This window comes from Parus major, chromosome 1A (genome assembly GCF_001522545.3).
Source record: "Parus major isolate Abel chromosome 1A, Parus_major1.1, whole genome shotgun sequence".
In the NCBI taxonomy this organism is placed as follows: Eukaryota; Metazoa; Chordata; class Aves; order Passeriformes; family Paridae; genus Parus; species Parus major.
In genome coordinates, this window is record NC_031773.1 from 65,261,787 (window position 1) to 65,287,597 (window position 25,811).

Below are 25,811 nucleotides of genomic sequence, written 5' to 3' on the forward strand. Positions count from 1 at the left end.
CTGGTCACAGGAAAGCAGAGTAATGCAAATTAGAACTCAGAAGTGCCCTGTCATTTAAAAATAAACCTCTGCAAACTTCATAAAATGCAGATCTACTCACTCCAAGCCACAGCTTCTTTGAGAAGATGGATGATCAGGGAATATGTGATGCCTGCTATTAATGCATTATGTAGGTAAAGTCTAATTAATTAAGTAATTAATTGCATCTCTGATATTGCAGAGTTAATACCCTTCAATTAAGCAATGCCATGAAATGGGACATTGGATGCTCAGTGGTGCTAAAATGTAAATTAGTGGAATGCAGTCAAAGGAATTGCTTCATGGGAAAAGAGTGTACAATTTGCCTAGCAAATTTGGGTACAAATGCTGGGATGTCTCACCCACCCTTTCCACCTTGGAGGACGAGAAATACCTCAATGAAACTTCATGTTGCTGTGGTTCCACTGACTGCAGAGTCCACTGAATTAAGGGATTCATGATATCCCTGGACCCAATGGCTGAAAGTTCCCTTCAGGATTTCCACATGCCATCATCTGGGAGTGCCCAAGATGCTGACCCATCATCCTTCATCCAGCCTCGTGACTCCCATCTCCTTTATTTGCATTTCTGATGATAACATGAATCTTTAGGTGGACTTCGACCTTTTGACTTCTCTTGAGCAAGAGTACAGGAGCCAATTCTCCCACTAGTTACATCCAAACAATCCCTTTGATATCAGAAAGGCTAGAGTTTATGGAGAGAGACTGCCAAACTTGACCTTTAATCTAATTGGCATTGTAGAATAGTTCAAGCAAACAAACAAAAAAAAAAAAGCACAACATAAATCAGATTCAATAGTAATTGCTAACAATTACCACCAGAGCAGGAAAAGATGGCTTTATCTCAAAAGGCAAATGGAACCACCTGACATCAGACAAAGGACAGTTCCCAAGTCCTCATCACCATGGCACTGGAAAGTGTCAGGGCACCCAGCCTGGCATCGCCTTTAGGCAGAGCTGGCAGTGGCAAGATGCAGCAGATCTACAACACAATCAATAGCTCAGGCTGGCACAATCACCTTTCACTAAGTATGTTTGCCAAGTGCAGTAGAAGTTAATATTCAGTGAAAGTTCAATAGCCACCATTGATTCAGCATATTAGTCCAGAGCAGGAGATTTCCCTGTTATTTTGTAAATATGTGCCCTGACAAAACAGTAAATGTCACCCGTGAGCTCCTGCACGTTGTAATCTGGGCTGTCACTGCCCAGCAGATGCCTTGGAGGCTGAACTTGTGCTTCTCCCATCACAAAATTCACCATTAACCACAGCTGTGGAGCCCATGGAAGCATTACAGTGAGAGAAACAAAGCCTCTGTGCACGGGCTGGTGCCTGAGCTGGTTTGCAGCATCACGGTGCCAGTACTGCGATCCCACGAGTGCAGATGCATGGAAGAGTGGAAGAGGAGCTGACACAGTGCAGCCAACAGTCCCAGCAAGTATCATTCCAAGAGGCAACATCTGGTTTTGACTTCAAAATGGATGTTCTGAACTTCTGGAAACAACGAGAGTTGCAGGTTGTGCTCCTTCAGCTGAACGAGATCAACTCCGGCCAGAATTACAAATATGTTCATTCATTCTCTGTGAATTTATGAGAACATTAAAAAGCTACAAAAAATGTCAGATGTGTTGATTGGTGTTTTAATGGCATGTTGGATGTGCAAATAACAGTCTTCAGCAGACAAAAGGCTAGTGCAGCTCCCAGGGACTCAGCTAGAGGGAGGCTCCCTCCTGGATATGAACCATCAGGAGTCTTCACTGCAGCTCTGCTAAACTTACTCCATAAAGGAAGCAAAGGTATTAATCTAGGGAATACTACCTCTCCTTGCCACAATAAAACATACTCTGCTCTCCACCCTGGAAAATAATCTGGCCAGACTTGGAAAAAAAGTGAGAATTCCTGGCCTTTCCAAGTGAACTCAAGTTTTCAAAGCACCTCCACAGAGCTTCCCTCAGTCAACAGAAGAACACAGCCAAGGTTCAGTGCCAGGATCTCCTTCTGCTCACACAAAAGAGCCACAGTGGGACCTGTTAAAAGTTACAGGTGAGTCACAGGTTTAGTCTTTGGTTATAGACTTGAACAAACCTTAGGGTAGGCCACAGATTTGAAATTTGCCCAGGGCTCTTGTTCAGCTGAAAGGGCACCAGGTTGTTCAGTAAGATTAATTCTAGATGGCACAAGGCACCAAAGGTTAAAATTTTCATAGTCTTTATGCTGTTTCTCAACAGCCCCAGTTTGTGGCTGGCTGTATGTTTTTTTCCTCCCCAAAGACTCAACAGGTCTGGAGTCCTTCACCTGTGCCTTGCTTACCCAAATTCCCAGAAGTCCTGCCTTTCAGACTCTGACACTTACTCCCTGTGCAGAAATTGATCAAATTATAGGAAAAATATCAAGGGTCTTAGAAGATCACTAAAAAAAACCCCAAACCAAAACCTCAGAAATGTTCTGTCATTAAATAACATCTGACACTTTAATGTAGAACCTTTCCTCCAGCTATTATTTGAAAGGATAATCTTATTTCCCTTCATAGAATTGATTTTTAATTATTTTAACTAAGCTCTCAAACTGCACATGCAAGAAAGATAATTTCAATGTACAAACTGAAATATATTTTACTTTCTAATGTGGATAATAAATTTTGAATTATCACATACATCAGTACTACCTATAAAGAAATAAAGAGATGAGTTCAGTTGACTCTTCTAGTGGTTTTCTAAAATTCTCACAGCAGTATCTCTCAGCAGCAATAATATATACAGAGAATTTACCTGAGCAATGAAAACGAAATCTGTGCAGAACTTGGTTGATTTTTATCTGCTTCTAAAAACTTCCCCAAACTTAGACCAGATTTAAACAAAGTAACATGGGTATGCATAACACTCATGGAACCCAGGTCTGGGGTGTATTCTAAATGAAAGTTCAACTCCAAAGTTAAAAAACTTTGCAATTCAAGCACCAGTTCTGGAAGGGATAAAGTCAAGCCTTTAGAAGTGAAATTGTAGTCACTCTCGGTAAACCAAAGTGTCTTGCATGACAATAGTTTGCTATCCATCACTATAAAATCTCAGTTTTGTCAGTAATTTACAGACAAAATCTCACAATACCACACAGGGGGTGAAGTTTAAGGCAAGAACATAAAAAAATTGTTCACCCAAAAGTACCACAAATAAGAAAGGACTCAATAGTGTTCTTCCAGTACCTGAAAGTCGCCTATGAGAAAGAGAGGGATTTTTTATAAGGACCTGGAGTGACAGGACAAGAGGGAATGACTTCAAACTGAGGGTAGATTTAGATTAGATATGATGAAGAATTTATTAACTGTCAGGGTAATGAGGTACAGGAAGTGGTTATTCAGAGAAGCTGTGGCTGTCCCATCCCTGGAAGTGCTCAAGGCCAGGTTGGATGGGGCTCTGGAGCAGCCTGGTCTTGTGGAAGGTGTCCCTGCCCATGGCAGGGGGGTGGAATGAGATGATCTTTAGGGTCCCTTCCATCCCAGGCCATGATTCTGTGAATTCAGGCCTAACACTATAGACTGCATCTGCTTATGTCAATTCTGAAAACACCCAGGAATAAAATAAAATAAAGTCATTGTTATTCTGCCAAATTGTATAGACAGTGGCAGGTGGTTCAGCTACTTAAGTGCTTAAGAAGTCTGCATAAAATAATAAGTAATAAAAATGATTCAAATTATCCTATTTGGAATAAAACAAAATACACAGACCAACTCATCATACTTGCTGTTGTAATTTTCAGGTAATACACAACACCACACAAAGCTTGGTGCTCCAGGGATTTAGTGCAGAGAGGTAATGGGCATGCTCAACTTGAATTTTCTTGGAAGCAGTGGACATTCAGCACCACTCTGAAATAGGCCAAGAAGCTTAAAATTAAAAGAATAATCAGTTTATTATTATTATAGGAGGAATTGCAAGAAATGGGATTATACACTTTGTATTAATTTATGAAACATGCCATCAGCTAGGGGGAAGTGATTTACAAAATGTTATTGTATATTGGTTGGGAATGTCATCAACCTCTGATATAAATGCTGGGGCTTTGTGACAGTAGCTTTATTTCTTTATTTTGATCCATAAGCAGGCTATAAAAAGAGACACATGCCCCAATTGTCTTGCAACACATGGGAGATGTCAGCAAAACTCAGAGCAAAATATGGTCTATAAAATAAAAAACAACAAAAAACCCAGAGTAAGAATGCAGTAAAAACATATTCCCAGTTCTACAAGCATTACCTTTCAGACATTTCAGAATTGTTTATAAAACATTGCAACTCTTCTTTGTTATGCCACATTTCATCCTGAGTATGATACTTCTCATCTAGATTTCCAGGTGCTTGAACACAGATGTTATCCACATTTTACAAGCAAGAGAGACAGCAGACACCTGCCTCTAGTCTCCCACAGCAGAGCAGTAGCAGAACCTGGAAATTATTTTAGATCTCCAGATATCCAGAGATGCCTCACTGAATTTGATGCTTTGAAGATTCTTGAAAATTAATTTAGAAAGCTTAGCATGTTAACATTATTCATTTCTTGAAAAACAGCCATGTCAATGTTTCCTAAAGTTGCCTTGAGCACTGTTCTTACAGAAAGTTCAAGAAAAGACCCAGAATATCGATACTAAACAGAAGATGAGGGAAAAAACTGTGATAACCCATGGGAATAGCAGAAAACAAGAAAGCATAGAGTGTTCAGGGCTAAAACCATATTTTTCTGACAGCTTCAGAGTAGCCTCTGAGTCATGGCTACTTCATCAATTCTCCAAAATAACAGATTTCCAAGACTTCAGACAAACTGTACAGGAACGTGCTTCTCATCTGTCCTTGCTGAAGGAATTCCTTTCTTTGGGGGTGCTTAACTTAGGTTGGTTACCTCAATTTACAGCAGTGAAATCTGTCATTTATACTGAGCTCTCAGTAGAATTCCAAGCCTGTGGGAGAATCTGAGCTTGAATTCATCTGTTTAAACATCTAAAAATCCAATAAAGTTGTTTCACTGCTCTTTTAATCCAGGTTGACTCTGCTTAGTTTAGCTGTAGGACAAAGAGACCACTGATATAAAGAGTAAGCAGTCATTTGGTACCTCAGTGTAAGCCCATGAGACCAGCTCAGGTCTGTTTTGAGTTACCAAGCTAAAACCAGCCCCTGTTACTGCTGGAGCAGCCATCATTTCAGTTTTACAGCTCTCTGTTCCAGGCATGGCTGTGCCTGAGGCCTGATTTGGCTAATCCAGAAGTTTGTTTCAGAGCAAAAACTTCATCTCGGTGGCTGATTTATTGAGGAATTCCATCTGCATTCTCAGAATAAAAAAAAGTACCAGAGATGAGTGCCTGTAGAAAGTAAATTCTATAGATTATATCCCCAAATTATTCACAGTAGCTACCAGGGACATTTTTTCTCCCCTTTTATACAAGCAGAGCAATGTCATCTCCTCTGGGTGAAAAAACAGTCTCTGTTAATTGGTTTCATCTTGGCTAATCCAAGGCCAGGTTGGATGGGGCTCTGAGCAACCTGCTCTGGTGAAAGGTGTCCCTGCCCATGGCAGCAGAGTTGGAATGAGATGAGCTTTAAGGTCCCTTCCCACGCCAAGCAATTCCATAAATCCATGATTTCACATTGAAACCATCACTTAAAAGAAAGTGGCCACTTACAGGGAGAAGCCAAATACAACTAAAACCTTTTCCACAATATATGATCCATTACAGTTTAGAGAAAATTGAAGAAAATCGAGTTTAAAGAGCAAAAGAATTACTTGTTTTATTCTTTTTTTTTTTCAAGACATTTATGCTGGAAGGCCAGCAGCAAGTCACAGAACACTAATTTTTAATAACCATAGTACACCTAGGAATTTCAGTTATGTTGACTGATTTCTTGTGAGCAAATTGGTGACATAGCCTATTATTAAGATTGCATAACACTTCCGATTTATAAGGTCTTGTTTGAAGTCCAGGAAACTCATAAAAAACTGAAGCTACTAAGACTCAAGTTCTCCATGCTCAGGGTGTGCCCCAGGCTGAATATGTTTATTTTCAGCCAAAATGATTTGGTCATCCTTAAGCACAAAGTCAGTGAAATACTTGCTGTTACATGACTCCCTAAACTCCCCATCCGTTTAAATATGAGAAGGTGACACTCTCAGGTCATTTTAGTGTTTTGAAGCATTCACAACATTTTGAAACACTGAGGATGACAACAGAACAGAAGAGGTGTTCCCATGTTAGGTAGGCACAGTGTGTGATGTCCTTGAGCTGCAGGCTAATTCAAACCACCTTAAAACCACTTGAAAAACAGGTTTGTACCTGCTCAGCAAAATTCCCTTTAGTTTTGAAGTGAGAACTCCCTCAGAGATGTTGACACCGAGCACATGGCCAGCATTTCCAGCTGCTGGAGGATGGGGATCTGGGGTGGGTTGGTCCTGGCTGGATGCCAGGTGCCCACCAAAGCTCTTCTATCCCTGCCCTCCTCAGCTGGACAGCAGAGAGGAAATATAATGAAAGATACATAGTTTGAGATAACTCACCAAAGTTCTCCATTCCCCCACTTCCCAGCCCAGTGAGCAGGTAACAATTTCAAATTGTTATTTGAAAATTCAAATTCAAGTTCAAATGAATGTAATGTAGTGAAAAAATAAAATAAAATAAAAAAGACCTAATGTTTCTGGGCAGGAAAAGAGAGGTTTGGGAGAGAAGGATGGGGAAAAGGAGAAAAGGCACCAGGGCTGGCCAAGGAGACCATGCTTTCCATAGGAATGAGCAGACCACTGAGGAGAAAGAATTTCTGATGTTTCAATAATCCCTCAGCCTGAGAGCCAGGGAAGGACCAGTGCTTCTGAAACACTGAAGGGTTTGTGCTGTGGAAAGAACATCTGCTTTCTGAAATGAAATACTGCTGAGTTTTTCGTGGCTGACCAATTCAGGTTCTGGATGCTAAGGAAAAGGATGAAGAGATGGTGTGTCAGCTTGGATTTGTATGAAAAAAATTGTGAAGTTCAAGAAAATATTCATACATTTGGAACAATGCCTCTTGGCTGGGTCCAAATTAAAACAGAGTTGTACAGAAAAAACACAAGTGAAAGTTGACCAAAACCTGGATTTTAAATCTGTCCATCAATGACTGAGTGATCATTAAAAATACACATTTGTGCAGTAGTGATGAATACTGTGCTTTGGTTTATGTATGTAAAATGTATGATTCTGCAGAAATCCTAGCTGCAACTCACATGGGGACCTAGCCACTGAAACAGTAAAATCCTGATGCAACATCCAGGAGACTGAAAAAAATGCAAGCTTCACATATTAAAAATAAATGTGTAATTTCAACTCAATGAAGGCATAAGTTTATTTTATTTTTTTATGAAAAATGGTGACTGCATCATTCCCTCACCTTATGGCTTTGGTGTGAAGTTAGAAGAAAGCCTTTGCAATGCTTCAAAACTCAGTGACAGGCACTGCCAAAAAAAGCTAGGGGAAAAATAATTCATCAAATGAAGAAGGGATCCTGTCATAAAAAATACTATAGAATCATAATTAAAACAGGCAAAAAAATTGAGTCAAAACCACATAGTTGGCATGTGCAGGCAGGAATTACTGCATGGCTTCTTAATTTTGTAAGCTTAAAAAGGTTGATTTTTTTAATATCTCACTGTTAGTATTTTAAAATCTAGAAGGAAGGAATTGAAAGTTTAATGCACTGGGTACAGTTTTTCTCACTTGAATTAGCTCTTCTTTTAATTGACTCTGCACAGTGAAAGGTAGGACATGAGCACAGATTTGCATGGAGTGCATATTCCCAGTTGTATGCAACTGCTTACATCTATTATAGATTTCTCCAAAATTCCTGACTCTACAGTGATACCTTACCAAGGTCCTCAGTCCTCTCATCTTGATAAGGCACAGAGTACAGAAATGGCTCTTAATTCCCACAGCTGCTTTTTTAACAAAATATGTCAAAGGAGTTTCTGTTTATTCAATGAGTCTTTCCATCTCTTTTGAGAATCTTTTATTTTATTTTTTTTTTTTTTGCAGTGTTTAAAAACATGAGTGGCTGAAAGATGTTCACATCTGTTCCTAAAAGATGTCAAATTTTGTTAAAACTGCTTATGGACTACTGTAAGGTTTTCAAGAGTTAAAAAAAAATAAAAATCAAACACCAAGAAACAAGATTCTTCTACAGCACAGAGCATTCACAGGAATTGCTTTACCTGTGTTGCAAATATATCCACCTGTGGGTCTTAAGAAAGCATCTGTTTAATATTTCTTATAAATATCATGGTGAGAGACAGGGCTGGAAGAAAAGGAAATTACTGTGTCTACCTGCAGAAAATTGGAAAGACAGAGCACCATTAAAGAAGATGGAATTCTCCCTGTACCCCAAGACTGACACACATAAACTAAACTAAAACAAATGCAATTAGATGCCTACATTTCCAGAAACAGATAGGACTTTAGGGTTTTCCTCTCACCCTAAATACTGTAACTCCAGCAAGAAAGTTTCCTGTGGCAGAAATTCAGTATGAGCTTTAGAACAGCCTCTATTAAAAATGCAAAAGGAAATAACTTGTATATTTGCTTTGATGGATTTGTTATATCAAATCCAAGAAAGTGAGTTATGGAACACATCCCCTACTGTTAGAGAAAGCCAGAATTTTAACCAGGTCTTTAACCAGCCTCCAATTAATCCATTTTTCATTGTTCATCTCTCTAAACTAGAGAGAAGAATGGCTCCTGACTCCTCATGCTTCAAAAGCAAACTTCCTCCTCTAAAAATTCTTCTACAAACAGGAAAATAAACAGAAACCTGAACAAATAAATCTGATTACACTCACTGTCTTTGTACAATGAAAACAGCAGCCTTTGTTACATTGTCTCCTTTCAATAAGATTATTAGAGAGTAAATTTAAATAAATATCTCAAGATTTGGAAGACCTTTATAATCCAAGTTGTTCAGTACCAAAGGAACATAAAATCAGCACATGACCATAGAAAGAATCAGATTTGCAGCCACCAAGCTTACCACAGGTGCTAGGAACTCACTCATTTATACTGGAGTATTTTTGCATCATGTAGCAGGTAATTTGATAGTTTTTTTCACAAAACACAGCTATTTGTTTTGTCTGCATAATGGAAGGTGACACATCTGTTCAATTTATTAGTTCAGGCCAATTTCCTTCCAGCTTTATTTATTTATTAGCTTTCAGTGTTTTTTTCTTAACACAGGAGGAAGACAGGTCAAATGTTGTCCCTCAGTCATGTGTCAGATCAGAACAGCAGGAACTTGTCTCTAAGTTTTTCAAATCCTACTCAGATTTTGGACATTTCATTCAGATACTGATAGTCATTCATGTCTAAATTTAAAATATAAAAGACAAAAAAAGGTGGGATACTCCACACCTGATGGGAACCTGGGATTTTTTTTTTCTGTTTGCTCTTCTGTGCCAAACAAATCAAGCTAAAATAATAAACAACTTTTAAAGTTATACCTTGTATATCATCAGGGCTGATAAAAGGTTTGAATATTGCTACATCAAAATAAGAGATTTGTCTCAAAACATGTCTTTGTGCCTGTTTTGAATGGGACAGAGTGAATTTCTTTCACAGTAACTGGTTTGGGTCTGTGTTTTGGATTTGTGCTCCAAACAATGCTGATGTATAGACCCATTTTTGCTACTGCTGAGCAGGTTTTACACAAAGCCAAGTCCTTTCCTGCCACATGAATTATGGAAAAGAAAAAATTAACCTGTAGAATTACTATTCTGCAAATGACAATATTTCTTCATCCTAGATTTCATAATTGGTTTCATTTACAGTAATTTGCCATCAGTAGCACATTATGGAAGAGAATATAAGCACTCACATGTTTGCTTTGCAGAAATAACCTCCCATTTACAATTTTTTAAATTTTTTCACCTTTCATGAGCCTGAAATAATAAAAGAAGGGGAAAATGGGATCTCCAGGTTATCAGTTCCTATGCAGCAAACTCCACCTGCATGCCATCTTGAGTGCTGGGCATTTCAGTGTGTTTTATCCCAAAATACCTCTGGAATAATCTGTGAGCAGGGCCCAGCACCACCCAGGGTGCAAATTGCAACAACGAATTTGGGGACAGTACGAGCCTATGGGACAAGAGAGTGCTTGCTTTAGATTTAGAACTGTTCAGCACCTATTATTTTCTTCCTTATTTACACTTCAGTATTGACACCTGAGCTGAGAAGATAGTGGAAAAGATCATGAAATGTCCTCCAGCAGAAGAATTTAAGCCAAATCTGCTCACAAATATTGGCAGACAGAGTACCTTGGGGTTTATTTTTTTAGAGTTCAAGAAGTTACTCAGGAACATTTAAATTTTATATAACTCTCTTACAGTGTGATAATTTCTTTCATAAGCAATGAAAGAAAATTTTTATCAGGTCTGATGAATTCATCACCTTTTTTCATATAAACTTGTCAAATTATTTTTTTCAACATGCACTGCACACCTGGGATTTCATTAAACAGTGTCAAATATGAGATTTTTGATGCTTTCACCTCAAAAATTCTGCTCTAATGGTATCCTACACATAAATTAACTGTGCAGATTCCACACACAGTAAGAAGAAAATTATATATATATTCATTATGCTTCTCTGATTTATTTTAATTTTTTCAGTCTCTACTTAAAATTGTTGTGGGGGAAAAAATAATCAGTAGAAAAGCATCAGTAATAAAGAGTGGGGGGTAGAGAAGGCCCTTTCTGAAATATTTGAAATTATCTAGTCACCTAAATAGAATTTTCCACTTTTGTATCTTCTAATCTTTCTTGCTTTTGTCCTGGTCTATGATGTTTTCCATATGGAGCAAATCTGGAGAGAAAAAATAAAAAGTGTTTTGGTGTCTGGTTTCAAGAGGAGTGAATACATTTTATAAACACAAGGAAGATTGTGAACCATGCAGGAAGTTGAAGAACATAGCTTCAGATACCTGCAGGGGATTTTATCAGGACAGTAAAACAATCACTTTATTATCAGCCTGCTTCAAGAACTTGTTCCTTTCTAAGCTGCAGCTCTTCAAAGGGTAATCTGTGTGAATGAACTTTGCAAGACTGAACCCTCAGCCCCCCAAACTTGATAACACCACTCTGAATGACTTTGCACATGGGAATAGTCCTCTTGATCTCATTTCAGCACTACTGACAGACTGCAGAGGAAAAAGTCCAATGGAGTCGTCCTAGAAGTTATTTAAATACCAAAGTCTATTCAGATCAATGCATTGATTTGCAATCTGGGAAATGCCATGAGTTGACCTTCTACATAATCTCCTGAGGAGCTTCAATTTGCCTTTGTTTATTCAATTAATTGATGAAAGTATAGAATCTTTATTTTTTTATGCAAGAATAATTCCCCCGCCCTAGTCCCAGATGTTTTCCTGGATGTAATTTCAGTGTGTCTTATTTAATGCTTTTGATTAAATTTGTAATGCATTTAAAATATCATTGTGTCCAATCAAGTGCACACAGACACGTGCAAATGAAGTGATTCATGCAATGGGAATTAAATCTTACCCTGCCTCGTCACCTATTCTTTTAGGAATGAATTTCATTTTCAGCTTGGGCTTCCATCACACATCACCAGCCATGCAAACAGTCTGGAAAACACATTGTATACTCATTGAATGTGGATATGGATTGCAGAGAATCTATTATATATTTTATAAACAAACATCTTTGGTTTTGTGGTTGAGCCACAGCTACTCCTTCCTCTTGAAAAGTAAGAAAATGCATGAAATAATACTTCAAGGATTTTGTAGAAATACTGTAATTAAAATTTGTAAAGGTCCCTTAAAAAGAGAACTAATTTGGCTAAAAGGAATTAAAGGTCTTCCTTCCAAAGCATCTTCACACCAACACCCAAGTAAATTTTAGAAGAGGAAAAGCCTCTGTTTAATTGAGGGCTGGGATATAACAGTGAGCCAAACCCTAAACTTTCCTAAGTTAGGGCAACAGAACAAGGCTGAGGTCAGTGAAACAGAGCTAAAATGTGCTGGCTGAAGAAGTAATTCAGCATCTAGGGAAAACAAGCTTCAGTTGCATGGACACAGATAGTAAGAAGTGTTCCCTACAGCTCTCCGTGCTTTATTTCCATTTGCCTTCTTCTCCATCACCGTCTCTTACTCAATTAAAGTAACTTCCACCTTTCAGTTTTGTTTCCTAATGTCATGTGCTTGCCCTATGCATACAAAAGAATGGCAAGGGTTAGGGCAAGATAAAATCCCTGTCTCTGGTATGATGGCATGCCAAAAAAAAAGCACTGCAGCCAAAATTCAGCCCAAGGATGGAAGGGGTGCAGGTGTGTGTGTGCTTCAGGCAGTGGCACAGTGTCACCTGTGTCCCTGCACATACCAAGGAGCACCCACGTTCTGGAGGTGTCAGAACAGCCCCCTCTGCAAAGCCAGGGCAGTCTAGAGAGATTGAGGAGGTTTCTGGAAGTGTCTGCAGCTCTGTGTTCCTCGCTGGCTGCGCAGGGCCAGCTCTGCGGCCGGGAGCTTCCCTTCGGAGCCTGTCAAGGCTGACAGAGTGGATTTTGTGGTCAGGCCATCTGGCCACTAGAATGACATCATCTACCCTCTTCATGCAGTCAGTCAGGAAGCATGAATCTCTTCTTGCTCTGGGGAGAGAGGAGGGCAGAATAAGGAGCTGGGATGAAAGACCAGCTGGTTGGGTAACTAAATGAACACTGACACATCCAAGCTGGCCCCAGCTCCATCTCCTCTCAGATTTATTTACACATTCTATCGTCATCACAGGTAGCATAAGGGAAAGAAACACAGTGCTGATAACAACAAAAGGCCAGGAAAAAAACAGTCAAACATTTGCACACTACAAAGTTGGAGGCACTGAATGACTTCTGCAGTGATCTTCGGTGCTGCTTGCAGGGTTCATTAGCAATGGGAACAACCTTGAGTTACCAAAACCTCATCACATTTTCAATGTATCTTTTAGGTTGATAGGAACTAAGTTACACAAATAATCCTGGCATTTGTGATCCTTCATGAAGCAGCCATTTTGATAATAGCTGGAAGTGCTTGCACTTAGTTCAGTTGCTGCACTGCTAAATAAAATTTTTGTAGTCCTGTTGCTTTGAATAATACATTAAGTAAAAATTTAACACAAACTTTCCTTAGTTATGACACTTCTATGCTTTAGTTATGTTGAACTATGTATCCTGTTCTGAAATAAAGGTTGTCATAAAGAGGCACCATTGGGCAGGACAAAGACTCCCAAAATAATCAAGCTGACAATGATTTTCTGTTTTCTTTTGTTATTATTGTAACTCCAGTTGCCTAATCATAAACTTTTCCTCTTCTCAAACCAAAATTCTCATCATCCTAATGAGGTCACAAGAATGTATTTACAACCTCAGATTCTATTGTCTCTAAAATGTTTATGTGGGTGTTTGTCCTTTTTAAAAATAAAAGTGTTTATGCAACAAACCTGTTATGAACAAGTACAGGGGTAGCAGAGCCCCAGTGCTTGAAGTCATTAAAAATCCATGGCAAGTGGAAGATCACTTGCTGTGGCAAATTAAACCCAGAACAAGGAGGAGGCTACAAGATTCACAAGGAATTTTAGGACCTATTACGTCCATTCTTGGAAAAATTAGCATAATTTAACAATTTTAATGCCCACTAATATCTGGTATATATTCATACACTAATTGGTGTTTTTCTCACCATCTTTACCTCTGGAGAACTAAAAGCAAGGCAAGGCAGGTAATATCCAGGCCCCTGTGGCTGTAAGGTGAATTTACTGCTCCCTCCACCCAGTGCCAGTAGCTGTCACAGGACAAGCTCCAAAGGAAAAGTCACCAAAATCTGTGTGAGCCCTCAGGGTATTTTTTCCATCTGTGCATTGCTGCATAGTTTCTGATCACTTTTCCCCTCCCACTGTGTTTCTAGCTTTCAGGATTTATTGTGATATTCATGACATTTGTTTTATCTTTAGGCCTGAACAGCTGGAATCGAGAGAACCAGCATTTCACAGCTTCAATTTTTTAAAGAAAGCCCATCACACCACAGAGAATCAGAATGGCTCAGAAAAAGGAAAGAAAAGAAACTATTTTCCAGGCCAATTTGACAATTTGAACAGGAAGGGAGCAGGGAAACCGGTCTTCATCTTGAGATTTTTTCTTAATCCACAGGCAAGAAACACATTTTTGTTATTGTTTGAAAGAAATACAGTTGCTCTTGGTATGAATAAGCCCCTGCAGAGAAAGATGCTGCTTTCCAGTGGATGAAATTCTTCCTCCAGAACTCCTGGGAACTGGAGACGTGAAGATGACATATGTGATGCTTATCTGCAACACAAAAGAAAGTTTAGACCTGATTGTCAGAATGCTTTATGAGACTAAAAGATAAATCCTATGAAAGTCAGATTTACTTGGGCGATTTTGAATATTTCATTGGCTTAATCATAACTTCAGATATGTGTAAGTGAAAATTAAGGAAGCATTAGAAACCACAGTTGCTGTCAAAAAGAATCTACAGCTGTTCTTTGGCTTCAATATATTTTCATCTTTCATCCAGACTGAATCTCTTCGATGGCTTCTGGGTTAGAGAAGAAGCAAATTATTTCTGAGGGTTATGGCTCATGTCCTTAGAAAACACATGACAGATATTTCTGCTATTCCACATGCCCAGAGAATGCATTCAGAGCTAGATCATGATGGAAGAAACACATAGGAAAAAATCTTTACCTGGACCACTTGGAGGCCAAAAGGGAATAATCCATGAAATTCTCTTGGGGCAATTTCTTTGTTGATATAGGAAAGGGAAAGCATGTTCACCAATTGCAGCAGCACATACACCAGGGGAAAAAATAGTCTAACCAAAACAACCCATTAATAAATAAATACAGTTAGCACACTGGCCTTAGAACAGCTGCTGAAACAGAGAGCACTGTGCCCTTTCTCATGTCCTAACAGACAAAAATATATAACTCTGTTTTACACCACAGCTATGCCCATCTAAATATGAAAACAGAGGGGAAAAGGTGAATAAATAGATTTAAAAGTATGTGTCCAGAGAGGCCTGGTGCTTTTATGTGTAGAGATTTATTTACAAATTTTTTTATATTTTTTTTTTTCACTAGATCTAGTAATATCCTCAGAGTCCATCCTCAAAAGAGTCAAAGACTTGAACATCTGCATGAAGGCAGCAAAGGAGGACAATATTGATTGGTGAACTGTTTAGCACAATTAAAGATGAATTTACTCAATTTCTTTCTAAAATACTTGAATGAGAAATCTTTAATCAGGGAGAGAGACCCTCTCTGTCTCCTCACTTCAGGCAATTCAAAGGAAACCATAGAAAACTTGTATTTATTCACTTGTTACTTCCACACTGAGTGCCATGTTTCCAGCTTGGCACAGGGACTTCACTGCCTGAGGTCCTGCAGATTTCAAAGAGGGCCCAAAGGTCTCAGAAGCCCCTCCAATTTCCCCTCCACCCTGCACATCCAGCTGAAGGTGCATGGAATTCAACCTCATGCCACCTTTTCTCCCTCTTATGGCACCCACCTTTTACCCCTGTTGCTTTTGTCTCTTGAAAACCCCAAAACTTTTATGTTCAAAAAGTTATTAATGTGCCCCATATTCATGTGTCCCTTCAGGCAAATCTTTTTCTGGCTTGTTCAGAAAAAGCACTCTGGAAAATTTGTGACACAACCAGCAGCATCTGTGCCCTTTCCTAAATCCTATGTACACTGCAAAGAAGTTCTGCTGATTTAAACAGCAGAGCCTCGGGGTCATGACCCCTTTCCTTGCCCTAAAATAAGCTTTCAGAAGCTGCCCTTGTGCCAGACTTTTTCTGATAAAACAAAAAGAGGTTCAAAGACTTCACAAAATGGCTACTTTCACTCAAAACAAAAAATCTTCCTCAAAGTGTTCTTCAGTGCCACTAATGACAGATGAACTGGAGAGCAAGGGAGCCACGGGAAGGAGTTGTCTTCTGGCTGTACCTCTGTAATGAAAGCTCTCAAACTCATCAAAAAGAGACAGGCACCTATTTCTTCAGCTGAGAATGTTGTGAACCTCTGTCACGGCTAAACAAAGTCTGGAATAAACTTTGCAAAGTAACCCATAGAAGAAGAGTGGTTCTTCTCTTGTTTTGTCTTGAGAGATACTAATCTAATATTTAACAGAGAGGAACACCGCAGCCTGAGAATTTTTGGATCGCAAAAGTGGAAAGCTAAGCAATTATTTCTAACTAGATTTTTTATTTTTTTATTTTTTTTTAATGGGGAGCTAGTTTAAGTGCTGATATTAATTACCTCTGGCCCACATCAGCTCTTTCCCTGTGCTGAGGGATGTATAAACATTGCTTCTTGTCTGACTTGAAAGACTCCAGGCAACCTGAAGCTTAAAGAAGTCTCCTGGGGTGTGTTGAGCTTAGCTCCCACTAGACCCAAGGCCATTTACACCCTACACTTCCCTGGTGCACAGGAGTCACTTATTCTTTCCTGAAACACAGGCCATAGAAGTAGATTAGGTGCAAGAAGAGGATCAGAAGTTTAATTTTGACAGATGTTTTTATCAGCCTACAAAGTTGAACTGCTGAAAGGTGATTTTCAAAAATGTGGAGCTAAAACATATAAAGTCACATTTTTACTCCTTAAGGAAAGAACTCATTTAAGAAAGCTCAGCAAATTTAGAGAAAAGTAATTATCCTCCTGTTCCAGATAACACTGGATATTTTGAACTAGGAAAGTTTAACAGAGTTGAACATAAAATGTATGGAGCAGGTGGTTTTTATTAAGATTTCTGATGTCATGCATTACTTGGAAGCCACACAAAGCATGCAGGGAACATTGTGAAATGAAGTTAACAAGAGGGTCACACACTCTTCTGTAGCTTCTGTAGGCTGAGCTTGCAGCACGCCAGAGAGGTTCCTTGCCTTCCTCCCAAGTCTCTCCTCCACACTCCCCATCTGTCCAAACCAACTTTTATTGTAAAGCCTCCTTCCCCCTCCCCAGCAGTGCTGTGTATTCCATAGCTTTGTCTCTTTCACTTTCCCAGCTAACATGTAAAATTTCCCCCGTTGACAGCAGAGTCCCCCCGTGCAGCTCCTCCCGGTCTCTGGCAGAGCAGGGTCCTGCAGGTCGATCTTACAGAAACTCCTGATGTTCTGATCCACCCCATCCCTTACTGCCTCCTTAATGGCCTTGAATTTTCCCCAGTGTTCCTTCTTACCTGTCAGCTGAATCTCCACTTTTTTCTGTCCCACAGGGGCCAGAGAAATTTTCATTTTTTGGAACCCATTTGTCCCCAGTAACAGAGGCCTCTTTCCTTGGCTGTGCATTCTCCTGTTTGCTGTTTCTGTCCCCGCTGATGTTTGAGCTGCTCTTTCCCAGGACATTCTCCCTACACAAACTACTCCTCCACACTTCCTCACAGCTCCCATTTGCCCCTCCATTTCCTAACACCAACACTTTTGTAGGAGGCAGTCCATCAGCACAACCCCACCTTGAACAGCTGCGAGAAGAAAGTGATATTTCTACTCCCCTGTACAGGAACCACAACCAGGTCTCTGATCCAAAAGCACTCCAGCTGTGGCTGTATTTGAGAGAAAGAAGCAGCCCCACATGTCTCCCAATTTTTTATTACTTTTCTGTGAAATCAAGGTCTTGGCTATCAAAATTTATAACTTTCCCTGAAGTCTCAAAAGCGTTCGGAATGTGACGTTCAGAAATTACTGTTTTGCAGACATACAGAGAAATGACATTGGGCTGAGTCTGTGGCATCTTGAGCTAAACCAAAACCCAGAACAGAGGTCCTCCTGAAATAATTCCACCCCAGCTGCAGAATAAAATAGAGCCTATTCACTTCCAAAACACAGGCAGTGAGGTTTCTGAAAGTGCACTTATGTAAGACACAAAGAAAAAGAATCTAGCCCCTCTCCCATGATCAAAGCTGACAAATAAGTCCCACTGAATTTTGCATACAACATTTTTCCTGGATCAAATTACAGGCCTTTATGTTTACCAGGCTTTATATTTACAGTTCTGTGTAGGTCAGAGCCTGATCCAGTCATCTGCAGAGCCTGGGGTTGATGGTTGCTTTTAGGGTTCTTAGCCATCCCATTTCATAGGTGCAGACCAGCTACAAGCTTGTAAACAGACACATGTGTCAACTCAGAACTTCTGGGGATTCTGTCTCAGACCATATCTGCCTGCTTCCTTTAATTAACAGCAAAAAAGTTCATAACCATTAATTTTTTATTTTTTTTCATATATATCACAGAAAAGGAAATTATGGCATGATTTAGAATTTTGGTTTTGAGCTTGCAAGTGAAAAACAAGAAAATGCAAACTGGAGCAGTGCACTTCAAAGACACTTTTCTTCCACACAGATTTTTCCAATCTATTCTTTATAAAGCAAAGGCTGTCAGTCAAAAGTGACACAGAGCTGTTCTTTGCAAAGAAAAGGCTACTCATGAGATCCCTATTGCTAAATTCACTGCTTCTAGATTTTTTTATTGTATATATTGATTGTAACAAGGAAGTGATTGCTGCATGAATGTCAAGCATGGTTCCAGTTGGATTGAGAAGCATAATTTGTTTTGCACATTTCATTTACAATTATTTCCTTCTCCTATTCATGTTCAATAAAAGATTTGCAAGCATTTATCCTGCTCTCAGGGTGCATTTGATATTCCTGTAAACAGACAGCAGAAAATATCCCCCTCAAATATGCTGATTGTATCTTAAATGAAAACAAATCCATGAAACAGAAGCACTTTTCCAAAGTCCATAGATGCTCATAGGTCCTCTCAAATCTAAGAATTTTTCAACATTGGAAATTCTAAGTAATACTGGTGTGAAGAAGTTTAGTCAATTACCAAATTATCTAAGAACCTTAAGAGCAAGACCAGCATCTCAGACTTTGCTGAAAATATCAGAGAAAAAAAATTATGAGATGAAAATTCAGCTAATAACAGCTTATTTGCTTCTAAGCATATTTATTATTCCGAAGCAGAAAGGGCTGCACCAGTCAGATTCTCAAAAAAAAGACACAGTATTCAACATAGATGAAAAATACCTCAATCCCTCTGGAATTAAAAACATTCTTACTGGCCTTGGAGCTGTCCCAATGTGTACATGCAAAGGAAAATAAAATGTATCCTCTATGAAGAGCCTGAGTAGAGTACACACAAGGAATAAGAGCTAAAGGTACCAAAGCCTTCTTGAAAAACTGTTCTCTGGAATCTCTCTTACAAGGCACAAAATGAAAGCACTTTGTATTGACTTCGCATTTTTCCCAGTCCTAAAGGAGAGATAAAATAATATCCTCTTGAGACCAGAGGTAAGACAAGAGCTCTAAAAACACCATCAGGGTTATAAAAGCTCATATTAAAAGATCAAACTCACCATCTGTATGGCACCTACATACATATGGGCTGCTACACAGACTACCTGGCCCAAGAAGTGCAAGTGACTCAGCTGGAACTTGCTCATGAGCTTGAGCCATAGGGAAATACTGGCATAAAGTGGTCCCTGACTTCACTGTCTACATCCTTCAAATGCTTCACAAGCAGCAGCTGGCCCCATGCTCCCTGAAGAAAAGCTGAGTTTCCTAAAAGGAGAACACAATGACAGCTGATCAAAACATCAGGTTTCCATTTCTCTGCTGTTAGCAGAGGGTGCTCACCTGTGGAGCCAGAGCCTGCATCAAGGCCAGAGGTTCACCCTGTAGCCAAGGCCAACTTTCTCTACCTTGTACTAACATGGCTTGTTGGCCAACATTTATTTTTTTTAAAAATTCAGTATGTTTTCTGCCATCTTCCAAAAAAAGAATGCAGTACGGCAGAGTTGGGAGGGAAAGGGGGAAAGAGAAAGCAAAACCATTCCTTCCCAGAAAACACATCAAATGATCACCCATCACCTATCTCAGCTTTCCCTCTGGCAATTATTGTAAATATTGTAATTCCCCTCCTTCCATGTCACCTGTGTTTCTTCATCTTTACCAATTAACAGCTGAGGCTGCATCAGCTCCAGTACCTGCTCCTTACACCCATGAAAGTCAATACAATGGGATGAGAGATGGCAATTCTAAAGCTATAAATCCAATTGTCATTTACTATGTTCTGAAATTACTGGCCTTACATCTCTTTGCAAACGTTGGGCTTTCAGGCAGCCCAGCTGACCTAATTGTCTGTGGGTTTTATCTTTTGCATGCATGCTTTATCTTTTATATATTTGTGTTCTGGTAAACACAACATACATTTTACAAATTACCCTGATGATGCATTTGGCTACTGGGCTTCAGCCACACGTTCTGCTGAAACCTGTGACAGTCACAGGAAGATGAATTACTGCCTACAGCAGAGGTGTACTTGGGCTTCACAACTGAGTTGTTTTTTATGGCACAGCTGTTTAGAGTTTTGCTTGCCTCGTGGTGGAAATTTAAATTTAATATTAGCCCTCGATTGGGTCCTCCTAGTTAGATGTAGAGAATGGTATTGGTTTGGGGTTTTTTCCCCTCAAAGACAGAAGTGGCTGATCTCACTGAAAGTAAGCTTATCCAGGCAAAGCTTGTGGTTTATATTTTTTAAAAAAGCCAACAATATATATCCACATTTATCATACAAAATCAAGAAAGATAGAAGAACCCCTAGCCACCTTCCCATCCTAATGAAATTTGCCAGCAGTTTTTCAGTCTGGTCTTGGGCTCCTCATGCCCAGAGTTCATGTCAGCTAAAATTCATAAAAACATCTTTCTTCTACAGGGATGGTAACAAACAATTGTGCTACCTGAAACATGTTACTGGACCTCTCATGTGCCAGAGACAGAATTACATTTTTGAGATGAATAACATTTTAAGAGCCAGCGAGAAATGCTTCCCTGAATAACCCCCGTAAAGAAAAAGTGTTGTATCCCCAAAACAAATCTCTGCAGTGAAAGTAATTTATTTTTTTTTTTAAATAAATTTGCAGGAAAACCAAAATGAAAGTAAAAATGCATCTTCATTTAAAGTTTTGCTGTGATATCTTTGTTATAAGAAGAGATGGGGAGACTTACGCATCTGTAAGAAAAGTATGTCCAAGGATTTTTGGAGTTATTTCAGGAAGTATTTCTTTCCCCCAAATGACATTTGAATATCATAAAAATGTTGGCTATGTAATTAATTTAGTTACATGGTATGCTGCATAAGTGTATGAAGTCCTTGAAAAATAGATTTGATTAAGAAAAACACATTTTTATGAGGAAAGTGGTAATTTGATGTTCTAAATTTCCATAAACAAGCATTCAAAAAATCCATAGTTTTAAATAAAAGCTGTATAAAAAGCATCTGTCCTCAAACAGAAACAATTCCATCTGTCAGTAATATAATTTGTATTTCTCAAAATTTCACCATGACTGTGCAAATAGTAAAGTGTGGCAGCAGACAACAACACAAGACTCCAGTTTATTGAGTGTTTAGCAGGGTCTCTGTTTCCCTTAGAAACTGAACCCTCTATTTCCACTAATAACAGTCTTGGGGTGTGTCTTCAAAAAAACTCAACCACAAACCAAAACTCAGGCACCCCCATAAAAAAGAGCACAGCAAGATCCTTTCTCAAACCGAGCTGAAACATAAAAAAGTCAATTTTAATATTATTCATTTCTTCTGGAAGCACCAGTTGCTCTCCTTTGCCTTAAGAGCTCTGCTTTTATATTTTCCAAGGCTGGGTGGAAAAACATCATCTTTTCTAGGTCACATATTATGTGGTTTCTTATCCAGCAATGTCCTGCTCAGCCATTAGCTAGTTCTCCTTTTGACATCAGGATGCTGGTGTCCTGAATCTGTACCAGGCAGCTCAGATGGAATCAGCAGCCATTCCTTATGCTGAATGGTTTTACTGTGTAATTATCTGTATTTGGTTTGGACCGCTTAATATGCACAAGGCTCATAAAAGTGGTAGAGCGTATCAGAATTATTGCACAGACTATTTCATGGCCCTGTTGCCACCTTGCTTTCAGTTTGTTTAAGCTGTTTAGCAACAATAATAATTTTCTATCCCGTGGGCAATTGGCAATGCACACCCAGCTGACCTGGCTGGCTGCTGTACCAGACTCACTGCAGAGCTTTACTTCTGTCTTCTCCAGCAACTCTAGCTCTGCATTGGCACCTTGGGGTGCATCTTATCGCTGTTTCTTTGGTGTCTGAGGTTTAGACTGTGTCCTTTCCCATATTCTGTTCTTGTGCCTCGGTTTCCACGTCTCTGTTCACTTCCCATTATGTCTAATAACTGCACAAGATGGACTCTAATTGAGTAATCCAGCTTTATGGCAGAAAAAAAACCAAAGGAGAGGGAGACATGTCCCACTGAACAACCTTCCTATCCAGTTTCTCTGCTGTTAGGCAATAGCACCTCTCAGTTCTATTTAGAGGAAATCTCCAGCTACTGACAACCCATCTGAGTACAGCCCTTACCCAAAAAAATCTCTCTCTTGGATTAGACCATTAGTCTTTTTCTACTCCTTTGGGGCCAGAGTGTGATTCAGAGTTCTGATAAGAAGTTCTATATTTGTCCCCAGCAATGTGTGCTCTTTCATTCCCAAGGGGGCTTGAATATTTGGACATATCTTTAAAATAATTCACCCTGTAGCAAGCACCATCAAACTACTCCCAGTGGCATCTCTTTGCGTATCAGGCTCTTGGTAAATAAAAATACAAAAATACTTGAATGCTATGATTTTGATAGTAGGATTAACTTGGAGCAGCTTGCAGAACAAAAATTATTAAGAGCAACCAGCCAAAGAAAAGCCACAAAACAACCCTGTTACAAAAGCAGTCAGGCTGCCAGGGTGTTCTTTCAGTCCCCTGTAGATTTGGCATGTATGTGTGTACATTTGCAGTTATTATTGAACAAGTTTTGGAAATGCAGCTAAAGCAAAATTCCAGCTGCCTAGACATGGTATCTGCTCCATGTTGGCATCAGTGCCATGCAGGAGCTGCACCATGTGATGCAATCCCAAGACTTGATACTTTGGGAGAAAATATCAATATAGTCCCATTAAAATAAGCTTCCATGTTACAGCCTTCTAAATAGGAAAAGAAAAATCATTACTATTTGTTTTCATTTGGAGCACTCTGGAAGGCAGAACTTCCATCCCGATACCACCAGGCTTTAAAAACAGAACACTAAATTACATTCTCAAGTCACAAGATAAATTTTCAGCACAAGAAAAAGATGTACATTTTTAAATGGTCCACATTGCATAGAGTCTCTAAGCATTTAGTTCACTACACATCAACCCACTGGAATTAACACTGTCCAGTGACTTGTACCCAATATATTTGCTGCTGCTAAAGCTAAAAAGGTGCCATCATAATTTGGTTGATACATTTTTTTATGAATTATTTTAAGATTCTGATTATCAGAATCTATTAACTACTACCATAATCTTCACTGGAAATAACTTTGAGCATATCTTCTTGTATAGAACATCTTCGAATACCTACCCAGGGCCCTTTGTAATGTATCCTGATCTAGCAGCTTGGCTCTGAACTGGAATTCCTTTATTGGGATTTTTGGACTGCACTGATCTTTTGTATCACAAGTTGTTAATAGATTTGTTGAGTTTTGGTTTTGATTGTTTCAATAAGAAATGCCATAGAAATCAGCCTTATCCAGAGCTCTCGGTTCCCAAGAGCATCCTGCAAACCAGCCAGGTCTAACCACAAGCTCTTCAGGCCTCCAATTCAGCTGAGCCTCGGGCAGTAATTAGTCACATTAATAGCTTCTAGGTCTTAACTCCACCTGGTGTTTCAGATGTAGTCTATTAACTTGTCACAAATTAATTTTAAGAGATGCCATGTGGCTTTACGGCATTAGTAGTCCAAAGCTTGTCACAGAACAACTAAGTGGCTAAAGATTAAACTTTAACAGGTGGGAACTGTACTGCAGTGCCCCTGTGTTTAATCACTTTTGTAACAAGACTTGTGGGAAACAAACCCATGCAGAGATTAGTTGTTACTCCATAAAATTTAAAATAAAACCAGAGAGAACTTAAAATGAAAATACTGTTCATAAAACCAATAAATTTAAAAGAAAACTTACTTTTTTTTTTTCCTCCAAACAGGATGAATTTTCTGTGAAATATTATTATCTGGAAATGATATCAATTTAGCAAGCTAATAATTCAACACAGCACAGTTAAACACCTCTTAGTGAAAATCTTCCTAGAAATAGTCCATCATGTTGTTTCTCAGAGACTCTGCTACCTTCAGATATATTTTCTGATGTCCTTCCCTCTCTAGCAGACCACTTTATTTTCTTGAGCATGAGCTGGTTATTCCTCCTCACTATTTTCCCAGGAAGCTAGACTGGTTGATATCCATCCTCTGCCCTTTACTCTCTGTTATGCTGCAGTGCCACAAAGCTGAGCTGGAAGGATTCCATTTGCAGAGAAATCACTCACCTGCCAAACAAGTGAGAACTCCCATCTGTTCCACACCGTGATTCTCTTGTAATTTACCAACATTTGAGACAGCAGCAAAATGCTTTGATCTCATAGTTACTTAATCAAATTACCATGAAAAATACATGGTCAGCTATATCACCCTAAGTGAAATAACAAAAGCAAAAAAATCTGAAATTAAATATCTCGAGTGACAGCGTAGCTGGAATTTGTCTGAGAGTTCCAAGTCCTGGCACATCCCTAACAGCAACACCGTAATTGCTGTCAACATTAGGTAAAACCTTTGTTCAAGATGGAATAGTTTACTGGCAGTAGTTGTCATCTAGGCATTTTTAGCTCTAATGCACAGAGGAAATGTTTGTTTTTAAGAATTCTCTGTAAGCTAAGGTTAAAAATACCGTAGTTATAATAATCCTACCTATAAAGTATATTCTTTAAAGACCAAAACCCCAAAGTGACAGATATCACATAAAAATGGAAAGGTGTTGTTAATATATAAACTAAAGGCACACTGTTGGTTTCAGACAGTAAGAAAGATGCACAAGTCCTGGAATACAGAGGTTTAAATCATCATATGCTATTAACAAAAGGCTGTTTAACATGACCTCCTTGACTCAAATAAGAATAAATATATGCAAAATGTGGCAACTGCTACAGAGAAACTGCTCTTTACTGGAAAGCATCATGTATTCATTTTAAAAGTATTAAAAATCAGCAGGCTTAGCAAAATACACCCACACTCAGTACTCCACTGGTGACTACTGCTGCCCCCAAGCTGATGCTGACCATGTCTCACACCAAATGTATATAACCACAGGGTATTTTTAACTCCCAAGCAAATTTCTCAGCAGTAACATTTCTGCAGTGTTTTGAAAAGTTATTGCAATTCCACATCATCTAAAAAATAAAAATAAAATAAATTTATTGGTTACAAGTTTTATTCTCAGATTTTGGCTACCATATCTGAGTGAAATGAACTCAGAGTCCAGTAGAATAATTTGTTTACCAAGCAGTCATTTGGATTTGAAATATCTTCAACCTATTACTGAGTGCTAAATAATGATAATTAAAAGAAAGTAATATATTAGGCAACTTCAACACATGAAGGTTGGCATGGTCACCCTGCTTCACTCCCTAGCATTCCTCCTGGTCAGTGAGCTTAAGAGAAACATTGAAGCGCTCTGACACTTAGCTGAGGAAGGTTAGGAACGAGTGTAAACAAGAAGAAACATTTAATAAAATAATGGGGGTTTAAAAAATAAAAATAAAAATGAAAAATAAAAATTAAAAATTAAAAATTAATAAAAATAAAAATAAAAATAAAA

At 38.9% G+C, this 25,811-nt stretch overlaps 4 long non-coding RNA genes across 7 annotated transcripts in view; 1 reads left to right on the plus strand and 3 right to left on the minus strand.

Moving 5' to 3' along the window:
• Positions 1-25,811, minus strand: part of LOC107205021 — a 102,363-nt gene that overhangs the window by 25,084 nt on the left and 51,468 nt on the right. The window lies entirely within an intron of this gene.
• Positions 12-11,600, plus strand: LOC117244451. Its single transcript, XR_004497591.1, has 2 exons — positions 12-2,079; positions 8,077-11,600. It is a non-coding gene; the product is annotated as an uncharacterized LOC117244451 (long non-coding RNA).
• LOC107205023 lies at positions 10,802-17,345 on the minus strand. Its single transcript, XR_004497590.1, has 4 exons — positions 17,272-17,345; positions 12,426-14,379; positions 11,589-11,671; positions 10,802-10,890 (listed from the first exon to the last, which is right to left on the minus strand). It is a non-coding gene; the product is annotated as an uncharacterized LOC107205023 (long non-coding RNA).
• LOC117244450 lies at positions 18,358-23,724 on the minus strand. The gene is made up of 3 exons (XR_004497589.1): positions 23,528-23,724; positions 19,449-19,653; positions 18,358-19,370 (listed from the first exon to the last, which is right to left on the minus strand). It is a non-coding gene; the product is annotated as an uncharacterized LOC117244450 (long non-coding RNA).